The following is an 11974-nucleotide window of genomic DNA, read 5'->3' as shown; positions in this document are numbered from 1 at the left end:
AGGGCTTGTTGAGTATGACGGTGGTGTCGATATGGCGAGGTGATGGTGGAAAATCGATGGAGGTTGAGAGGCGGCAGCGTCGCAGCCTTGGGTGGTCGCGGGTGGAGGCCGGAGGCGGTGCGTGTCGATGGTGAGGCTTGGGCTTCGGATTTAGGTGCTGGATCGATTGGAGGTGGCGGCGTGATGAAATGGTGGCCGGAGATGGTGTTCTCCGATGGTTGCAGAGGGAAGAAGAAGAGAGAGGGAGCGAGAGGTCAGGGGAGAGAGAGAAGGACGCGCGGCTGAGAAGAGAGAAGGGGAGAGTTTAGGTTTTTGGTGAGATGGTGGCCGGAAGTGGTGGTCTTCGGTGATGGCAAAGGAAGAGAAGAAGAAGAGAGTCGAGGGAGAGAGAGAGACCGTGCGGCCAAGAGAGAGAGAGAGAGTATAAAAAAAGGGGAGAAAAATTAAAAAAATAGAGAAAAAAATAAAAATAAGGATAAAATAATAATAAAAATAGAAAATGAGGGGCATAATAGTCATTTCGGATCATTTTGGACTTGTTATATGAGAATTAGAGAGAATAAGGATTATTCAGTTTAATTTAAAAGGCGAGGGACCAAACTATTTTTCAGGGAAAAGTATGAGGAGTAACGAGTATTTAATCCATTTTTCTATTTCACTCACATCGGTCACAGTCAGCTCCCCAGGACTTGCATTTCTCACTTCCTTCAACACTCTCTCTATTTGGGATTACCAGTTCTCATCTTTTGTTGTTTTGGTTTTCTTCTGGTAGTTACTTGAGATAGATTTTGAGCTTCCTCCTGCTGAATTTTCTGCATCTCCACGAGATGACCTCTTGAGTACCACTTCCTCTGCTTCCTCTTCGCTTGAATATTCAATCTGGTCTAGCTCACTCTCCTTGCGCACCTGTTTGTAGGTCTCTCTAGGTTCTTCTTTCTTTCTTTCGCAGATGAGCGAGTACCTTTTCCATCTACTCAATAGTGTTGGGGTGCTGGTACTTTTGTGACCCATCCAATCTAGTCTTGTTGGATAGATCTGGTTCAAAATCCTCCACTCCTTCTATGTTAGTTTCGGAAAATCTTTTCTCACAGATGGCGCCAACATATTGGTGAGGAAAAATTCAATAGAAGATCTCCTTACCTACTTTGTTTGCTGGATTAAGAGTGAAGGCTTATTGGTCAAGAGGTTGTTCCTGTACCCTCGAAATTTGGATCGGCATTGGCAAGTCAAGTTGGAAAGGGGAGATACTTGCCAAAGATTCTCTGATGCTTAAGTTAGTGTTTAAGTTGTAATAAGTAGAGTATGAATTGTTTGCTTATCTCAATTATTCACCATACTCAGTATTTATAAGTGAGACTGAGCGAATATCCTAATTAGTGTGCGTAGTGATGTGTAATTAAAATGACGTGGGGGAGGGCTTTCTGCTTGCTACAGATTTAGTCTAGCTGCCCGATTTTGCCTTACTTAGATTCATCTCGAGGGGATTTCGTCTCGAGGAATTTCTCAAATAAGTTGGGCCGCCTCTCTCTCAGCCTATCTTTTTACTAGAATCTGATTCTGCCTTACCCAGATCCATTCTGAGTAGAATTGTCCTCAACGAAAGTTTTTGAATAAGTTGGGCCGCTTCTCCTCCAGCTACATTTCTTAATTAGGAACCCATTATTTCTCATTTCTTTCTTAGAAACTTATTCCAACATCTTCCACCACACAGTTTGTTTGTGTCCTTCCTTGGTATAGCTAGCCAGTAATGTTCAGAATGTCCATCGTTCTTTGGGTTTTTTTTCCCCTTGGGCTTATTGCTGAAGTATCATTTGCCTAAGAAAATGAAAAAGAAGAAGAAAATCCTAGATAGGATGAATCTCTTGCAAAGCGATGCATTGGAGTAGTGTAGCAGGAAAATCCCATGTATGGGGATTCGCTAAACATAATTTTGAATCCCAAATATTCAATATGTAATATGACAGTTGTTAAAACTGCGCAATAGAGTATCCATGAAATGTGAAAGATCAGAAGTCTGGTTAGCACACCTACAAGTAAATTGTATCCATTTCTCTACGTTTCATCGTAGTGCTCTGAGCTTTGTCTCAGTCTCTTCTTGCTTTTAACAATCTTCCCAACTATGTCATCAAACTCTTTAAGTTCATTCACACCCACCTCTAAGTTTCCTTCATTTCTGGTCTAAGTCTCATTCAACTCATCCACACCCACCCCCAGGTTCTTTTAGTCTGGTCTCTGACTTGACTCATAAACTTTCGCAAGCGTACGAATTGTTGTCAAGTAAGGGAAATATTGAGCCCAAAGATTATCGTACCACGGGGATTAGTGGCTAACCCACAATCCTTGGGTGGTCGGAACTAAAGTCACTAAGCAAACAAAATAAAAATAAAGTGAATAAAAAGGCTAATCTAAGGCACCAAGCCTTAGTAATGCTCGGCTTTGGTTTTCACCAAAGCCTAATCAAAACTAAGAGCCTAGTGGTGGATATGCACAAATGAGTCGAAATTTGTAGGGGGTTTTGAATTGTGAATTAACTAAATTAAACGCAACCGAAAAGTAAACTAAACAACTAATTAACGAACTAGAAAATTAAATTTGGGTTTTCAAATTAATGGGAACATGGGAGTGTCGGGTGATTCACACTAACCCCCTTGCAAATATCGAAGCCAATTTCACAAATGCATGCATTTCCTATATGTGTCGAGTCCGGTATTTAGTACCGGTTAAGGCTACTAAACCAATTATCCTTTCGGTGTATTGATTATACCGGTTAAAGCCACAATCAACTCTCTAATTTAGGCATTACGCCAGTTAAGGCCACAATTTCCAAAATTAGAGGCCTAGAGAGCAAGATAATAGAGACCCAAGCAAGCTTAGCTACAATTAAGCTAGCTAATGGTCACCACACTTAAATCCTAAATGCCACAAGACTAATAAGTTGTCAATTTATCAATCTATTCATCGTAATTGCCCACAACATAATTCCAAAGGTTGACAAAGCCTAGAAACATGCTTCTAAGGACCAATAAATTCGGATTTAAAGCATACACAATGGAAATTGCATTTATTAAAATTAAAGCATCAATATTTATACAAGATGAGTTAGGGGTTCACAACCCTAACTCCCAAAATTGAACTACTCACTATCCATAGTTAAATACATCATCAATAGCAAATAAAATTATGGAATAGATAATAAGGAAGAGAGGGAAGAATTAGCTTGGTCACTTCTAGCTATGAGCTAGTATGAACCAAACAATTTCTTCACCCAACTACCCAAAATAGAGGTGTGGTACTCTTGATGATGATTCTCTTAAAGCCTTGAGTGAGTCTTTCAAAATTCCCAAAATAAAACTAAAGAAACTAAAGAAAATGAAAAGGGAGGAGGAGAGGATAGGAGAAGAGAATGAGAAAAGAGAGCAGCCCAAAGGGGCTGCCTCTGTTTTTGGTTTTCTGGTGCGGCGCTGCAGGTGTCCCCCCGGAAATTAGGTCGTGGGTCAATATATATTGTGAAGAGAAAGGATGGGTGGCTGTGCGGAAGAGGAGAAGGAATGGGTTGGTAGTCTGCCATGTGTTAGCCATTAATTGGCTCAATCAAATCAAACAAAATGTGCTGCACGTGATAATAAGAAAAGGAGGAGGATTGGTCACTAAGGATTAATTAAGCAAAGGTTTGCTTAATTAAATGGTCAACACGTGCAGCATCCATTTTCTTCTTTCATTTTCATTTTCTTTTATTATTTCATTTTTCTTCTCTTCCACCAAGTACCAATATATGAGCTTCACACCCTGATGACGTTGACCTTAGTCAACTCATTGATCGACCGTAAACTTTTCTCATCTTTTTGTTGGAAATTCTAAGTTGGTTCAATTTTGCACTATTTTCTCTCGGTTTCCGCAACTCCGCTTATTACCTACAAATAAATAAAAAATGGATTAATTACATAATAATTGACATGGGGATTAACTTATTTCTAGTGTTTTAGATATAATTACACGCATATAAATGCGTATAATCACACCCCCACACTTGAACTTTGCTTGTCCCCAAGCAAACTAAATATAAATTAATAACCAAAAATCTATTGACTCAAACATATATCCTCAAACATAAAGAAAGTGCGGTATTAGCCTTTCCAACCATAACCCTCGGAGAACTAATTATGTAAATGATCATGAGGTCGACAAAGCATAACGTAGGAATAATGAATTTGTAAGGCAATTAAGATGCACATATGAGAAATGCTCAAGTATATGCATGTGATATCCATACATCAAATCAATCCACCATAGTCAAATAGGCACATAGAAGACCCGATATAACCCACTAAACTCACAAAGGTTCACTAAATATTACCGCTCAAGTGTTTAGGGGTTACATGTGTTTCACTCAAAAGCAATTTCACAACATGCACCGCCATATGCTTGCTCTTCGATCTCGTCTCCGCTAGGTAGCCCACAACATTCAAGATTAAGAGGTCTTTTATTTGGTTGTAATGGAGCTAAGGGCAAGTGGCTAATAGAAATGAAGGATAAGGAAATACAAAGTCCATAGAAATCGGTGAAGCAACTCTCTCTTGTAGAGATTTAAGACTTTTGCTTTCGAATGCTAAGTCACTCACTCTAATCCTGATATACAACCCACACTACACTATACTATAAATAAAAATAATACTAGCTAATAATAATTTTTTTTTTTTTCAACACTTTTTTTTTTTTTTTGAATCACCTTTCTTTACCTTGAACTTTCTTTATATTTGCACAAACTTCTTCTTCTTTTTTTTTTTTTTTTTTTTTTTTTGAGAACTTTCTTTTCTATACATATTACTCACCCCCACACTTATTCTTTTATAACCTCACACTTTTGACTTTTCTTTTCTTTGGAAGCACTCAAACATAAAGTCATTCTCTCGAATCGCTTCACCAACTACCATGGAAGGGTAGGATAAAAGTGTATAGGCTAGGTAGGAATTTGTGGTGGTAATGAACAAAAAGGATAAATTATATAAATAGGCTCAAAGTGGCAATCTAGTGGTAAATATTTTTGGGCACATGCTTCTTTGGCCATGATGGTATATAGTCCTAATGCCTCCATCCTTTCTATCATGTCGCAAGCTAAAAGTAGCCTCGAGAGGTCTCAAGCAAGTTCTAGATACGCAATGTCATGAAATTGTACACACATGAAAGAATAAGTGAATGAACGATGCATACACTATGGATATTAGGCTCAAAAACTCACAAATAAGGCATGCAAGTTAATCGAATAATCTATATGCTTCCCTAACTATGATGAACGAACCAAATATTAGGCTATGTGCACACATATAGTCAAGCATAGATCACATATACACTTAATCACAAAACAAATTCAAAGTCCTAGATCATGCTTAGTCTATTCACAATCACAACAAGTTAAGTCCATGACTCGTCATTGGGGTTGGAAAAGGCATTAACCACTAAAATATAATTACATAAAGCTAATCTAATTTATTTTTTTTAGTCGCCCGCTCGAAAGCTAAAATCCGTGTTGGATTTAGGCATGAGAGTGAAGTTCGGGCGAAAGCACAAAAATTAACATGAAAATAAAAATCTAAATGCGGAGTAAAGTTACGGAAAACCCCCTTTGTAGACACCTCCATTGCTCACAACCTTCGGAGAAGAAAATATGAGACACCAACCTCAAGGCACAAGGCCTTGACTTCCTTAACGTATGCTCCAAGCTAGCTCTAGGTGCTCATGAAAGATCGACTCCATTGAGAAATATATAGTGTCCAAAGAGCAATGCGTCACAAATAGGCCACCAAAGAATAAGCCAATAAGGACAAGGTCCTTCATTAATTACATGGGCTTGATCACCTCCAACACATCTCACAACAATGGCCTCCATTGAAGAGTTGAAGTGCAAGAAGTCTAACCACCCCGAGTGAACACAAACTAGTGAGTGCAGAAAACTTCCAGCAATGACCTTTCTGTATTCAAATGCTCATATCTCATACTCAGAAAGTGATAATCAGGTGAGCCACTTGAAATGGAAAGTAGACTCAGAGAGCTTTCTATCCATATAAAGTTAGCCACCTATCTCCAATTGAAATGAAAATTAAAGCTGGTCAAACTTGCCAATCTGTCATGAAGTTTTCTGCTGACCCTCAGTCACCAAAACTGTAATATCTCAAGCTCCAGAAGTGCAAAGAAGGTGAGACCAACAAGATATGAAACTAGACTCATAAGGCTATCTGATGTAAAATTTCACTGAAATATAAATTCTGAGTCAAAAATCGTTGGCCTCCAAACTCACTAATCTGTTCTGCAGTTTCTGCTATGCCCTGTTTCTGTCCTCTGTTACTTGGAACAATAAATCTGAAGCTAGGAAGGTTCAAATTAAAAACTGTTTCTCCTGTATATAGAAGACATATGAAGACACATCTCTGAAAAATTTTAGCTCCAAATTGATTGGGATGTAGAAGGTGTAGCTTCCCAAAGTGACTCCACAGTAGCTATCTCTGTTTTGACCTTCACACATTGACCACCAAATAACTGAAGTTCCAGAGACTCAGAATGGCTCAAATTTTGGTACAAGATAGCAGACCCAAAGGATAATATTTTCAGAAATTTTCAGCTCAAATTACCATGTATATTGAAAACTATAGTTTCTCAAAGTCAACTGAACATCTGAACAGAAACTGCCCACTGCAGAATGCATTCTTTCTTCACACTTCCAACTCCGAACATCTCCCATCCTCCCAAAAAGATGGCAAAAAAGCCTTATTGATGCAAAATGAACAAGTAAATTTCAAAATCACCTAGGGTTGCCTCCCTAGAAGCGCTTGTTTTTAAAGACCCCAAGCCGGTCCATAGAACATGATCTTGTTAAGGTGGATACTTCTCAAGTACGACCACCCTATTGTTTGGGGCTAAGGGACTCCGTGACGTGTCATAGAGACAAGACCAAGAGCTACATAAGAATACTCCAATTGGTGGCCAAAAGTATAGCTTCTTAATCTTCCTCTTATTTTCAATTTTTCTTCTAGGAGCTATCCATGCCTTCTCCTTCTCAAGTGGTGTAGAAATGATGCACATAGGAACAATAGGTGGTAGAAGCTCTTGAGAGTGATGGGAAAGGGTGAGTGCAAGTGGTCCACTTCCTTTCCAATCCATCACCTCATTGTAGAAACATTGACCACTTAATGGTGGATTGAGAGGTAAATTTACCTTGATCCCAATCCTCTCATTAAGAATGTAAGTGCTCAATATTCTACAATCCACCTTAGGAATCTCATGATGGATCTCCATGGATTTGGGAGGCGAGAAAGTCCTTGGCTCTTCAATTTTTTCATCATCACAAAGTATTGAAGGACTCTCTTCCTCCATGGGAATATCTACCTCAATGAATAAGGGATTATGGTGTATGACTTTAAGCTCCGCATCCTCCTCGATGAACAAGGGATTATGGTGTATGACTTCAAACTCCGTATCCTCCTCACTAGACAAGTCATCCTCTTCTTCGGAATCATCTTCAAGTATATCCCCTCCATTTGGAAGCTTAGATTTCCAATATTGTACCCATTCCTCCGAAGTGTAGTCTCTCACCTCATTTGTATTGAAACTTTCATAACCAAGCTCACTTTCTTGTACATCAACATCACTATCGTCATCTTCAACTTGAATACAAGAGTCTTGCTCAAGATGCTTGATATACACTTCTTCTCTTGAAATAGGCTCCACTTGGTCAAAGAAAGATTCATGCTCATAAATGGTGAAGGGTGGCTCTTGTGCAAGACTAGCCTTAAGTTGCTCGTTGGAATGTATAAGCATCTCTTGAGAAGCTTGCAATCGAGCTTGGGAGGCTTGCAAGAGAGCTTGAGAAGCTTGTAATTGAGCTAGTAGTTCTTCAACGAATTCCTTCCTAGGCTCATAAGCTTGATAACCTCCACCATAGAAACTTTCTTGCTCATATCCCCATGGGTCTTCCCATCCATAGTTCCACCGATCCATAGCTCAATGTAATAGAAAATAAGTACCTATGGATTCCCAAGAATGAGATAAGTAACCAAAACTTAAAAAGAAAATAGAAAAATAACTACACAAAACATAATAAACTATTTAGATCAACAAATATATATATATATTTTTTTTCAAAGAAACAAAAATATGCTAAAGTGACCTAAAGAACCGATTCACCAAGGGATTAAGGCTATTAAACCCTAATCCCCGGCAACGGCGCCATTGACTTGACTCATAAACTTTCGCAAGCGTACGAATCGTTGTCAAGTAAGGGAAATATTGAGCCCAAAGATTATCGTACCACGGGGATTAGTGGCTAACCCACAATCCTTGGGTGGTCGGAACTAAAGTCACTAAGCAAACAAAATAAAAATAAAGTGAATAAAAAGGCTAATCTAAGGCACCAAGCCTTAGTAATGCTCGGCTTTGGTTTTCACCAAAGCCTAATCAAAACTAAGAGCCTAGTGGTGGATATGCACAAATGAGTCGAAATTTGTAGGGGGTTTTGAATTGTGAATTAACTAAATTAAACGCAACCGAAAAGTAAACTAAACAACTAATTAACGAACTAGAAAATTAAATTTGGGTTTTCAAATTAATGGGAACATGGGAGTGTCGGGTGATTCACACTAACCCCCTTGCAAATATCGAAGCCAATTTCACAAATGCATGCATTTCCTATATGTGTCGAGTCCCGTATATAGTACCGGTTAAGGCTACTAAACCAATTATCCTTTCGGTGTATTGATTATACCGGTTAAGGCCACAATCAACTCTCTAATTTGGGCATTACGCCGGTTAAGGCCGCAATATCCAAAATTAGAGGCCTAGAGAGCAAGATAATAGAGACCCAAGCAAGCTTAGCTACAATTAAGCTAGCTAATGGTCACCACACTTAAATCCTAAATGCCACAAGACTAATAAGTTGTCAATTTATCAATCTATTCATCGTAATTGCCCACAACATAATTCCAAAGGTTGACAAAGCCTAGAAACATGCTTCTAAGGACCAATAAATTCGGATTTAAAGCATACACAATGGAAATTGCATTTATTAAAATTAAAGCATCAATATTTATACAAGATGAGTTAGGGGTTCACAACCCTAACTCCCAAAATTGAACTACTCACTATCCATAGTTAAATACATCATCAATAGCAAATAAAATTATGGAATAGATAATAAGGAAGAGAGGGAAGAATTAGCTTGGTCACTTCTAGCTATGAGCTAGTATGAACCAAACAATTTCTTCACCCAACTACCCAAAATAGAGGTGTGGTACTCTTGATGATGATTCCCTTAAAGCCTTGAGTGAGTCTTTCAAAATTCCCAAAATAAAACTAAAGAAACTAAAGAAAATGAAAAGGGAGGAGGAGAGGATAGGAGAAGAGAATGAGAAAAGAGAGCAGCCCAAAGGGGCTGCCTCTGTTTTTGGTTTTCTGGTGCGGCGCTGCAGGTGTCCCCCCGGAAATTAGGTCGTGGGTCAATATATATTGTGAAGAGAAAGGATGGGTGGCTGTGCGGAAGAGGAGAAGGAATGGGTTGGTAGTCTGCCATGTGTTAGCCATTAATTGGCTCAATCAAATCAAACAAAATGTGCTGCACGTGATAATAAGAAAAGGAGGAGGATTGGTCACTAAGGATTAATTAAGCAAAGGTTTGCTTAATTAAATGGTCAACACGTGCAGCATCCATTTTCTTCTTTCATTTTCATTTTCTTTTATTATTTCATTTTTCTTCTCTTCCACCAAGTACCAATATATGAGCTTCACACCCTGATGACGTTGACCTTAGTCAACTCATTGATCGACCGTAAACTTTTCTCATCTTTTTGTTGGAAATTCTAAGTTGGTTCAATTTTGCACTATTTTCTCTCGGTTTCCGCAACTCCGCTTATTACCTACAAATAAATAAAAAATGGATTAATTACATAATAATTGACATGGGGATTAACTTATTTCTAGTGTTTTAGATATAATTACACGCATATAAATGCGTATAATCAGTCTCTTTCTCTTTTGTCTCTTTCTTTTTGACATGCTATGGTTTCTAGTCCCTCTGGTTGTATTAATTGTTAAGGTCTGAGACTTGTCATGATACCATTCATAGTCCTTATGGGCTATGTATCTTTCATTAATGGAGAACGACTGATGTAGTTCTGGGTATAATTACTGCAACTCCTGTCTGAACAACTCAAATCATCTCTTTGCTGAAGCCAGGCTCCTGTTCACATCATTTATTTCTCAACCAACTCTGCAATATATAACCCCATGCAAAAGCACCATAGAGCCTCTTCAAAATATCCAAACCATTTCTTTACTACCCAAACACTACTACTATTCCTGCTCCTCATTCTAGCATGTTGGTCTTGTTCTGAAGATATGGAGGAAACACAGAAATCTGATGAGTGCTTGGTAGTGCAGATGAGGAAGAAACTCTCTTTGCGAGACTTAGATAGAAAGGTCAGGTTGAATGCTGTGTTTTTTGCAGATAAAATACCAAACAAGCCAACCCTTTGCAACACCATCAAGACTGTTCTTTCCAGATTTGGGAATATTGGTGTGAAGGCTAGCAATGAGAGAGATCTCAACGACAAAATATTTTCTGTCACAGTTGATGATGAGGATGCTGCTATGGCTATTCTGGAAGGTTCCCCCTGGTCCATCATGCGATATTCTGTCCATTTTCAGAAATGGCCAAAAACCTTGGCCATAGAGGAGCTACCTTGTAACTAGATTACTTTCTGGGTTCAGATCAGGGGAATTCCCCCCTATATGTTTGATGTGGAGAATGTGAGCAAGATGGTTGAAAAGTTTGGAGTCTTTATCAAGATGGACGAGCCTCTAGAAAGTGAAGAAGGTACCTATAGCTATCTTCGTGTTAGGATTATGCTGGATGCTAGAGAGCCTCTGCCCACTGGATATCAATTACCAAGAGAAGATGGTTCAATGAAATGGGTAAGTTTCTCGTATGAGAACATCTCTGACTTCTGCTTTGTTTGTGGAAGATTGGGGCACTCTGACTCATCAAGAAGACCCTGTCCAATTGATCCTAACCCTGAGAATCCAGACAATGAATATGGGGAATGGATGAGAGCTATACCACCCTGGAGATAGAACAGAAATGGTCATACCCAGATTCCGGCAGGTTCTTAGCAGATAATTAAGAAGAACATTTCCAGGTCAGGCTATTTTACCCTTGCAAAGTCAACCAATGAGACAAAATTTAGAGCCTCAAGGACCCTCCTCTAGTCACATCAATGCTCAGTCCCCTATCATACAACCCCTTTTGTCAGACAGACACTTCAAATCTCTAACAAAAATACCATACCACCGTTGGCAACCAGTTGGATTGCAACTATCCAGTCCTAATGGGACAATCAAACCTTCCCATTAATATTCCGCCTATAAACCCAATCCTCAGCCACCTTTTAGGCCCACCCCTGGTTTTAGTCCTCTTCCTATTAATGGCCCAAATGTCATTGATCCCCAACAAAGGCAAAGTCAAATAAATCGTAACAATTTTGGTTTACTTGACCTTCCCACATATGGGGCTAATCATGCTGAAACAACACATATATTGGCCACTCTTTTCTCAAAATCTTTTCCCAACATCTCCGTTAACTCTGTTGCCCCACTCCAGACCCCAACTCCAACAACCACCCACCATAATCCCACACAAAGCCCAGGTACCATTTGTGAGAACTCAACTATTAGCTCTCATGGGAGCCAATCCAAAAGACCCCTGCAAGTTGAATCCCCACCAGTTCCCACCAGTTCCTAAACCAAGAAAGATAAGAAAGTTCACTAATCGGGAGACTGCAATGAGTGGACCTTCTACCCCAATGACAGAGAATGCTAACAATGGCAGTTCAACGAGCCAATACGTTGAAGGTAGTGGTGGCTGGCCTACAACCACAAGTCCACAATGATACAACTCACTTGGAATTGTCATGGATTGGGGCAATCCATGACA

The sequence above is a fragment of the Rosa chinensis genome, chromosome 1, assembly GCF_002994745.2.
Source record: "Rosa chinensis cultivar Old Blush chromosome 1, RchiOBHm-V2, whole genome shotgun sequence".
NCBI classification, from domain to species: Eukaryota; Viridiplantae; Streptophyta; class Magnoliopsida; order Rosales; family Rosaceae; genus Rosa; species Rosa chinensis.
Note: the sequence above shows the minus strand (reverse complement) of the source record.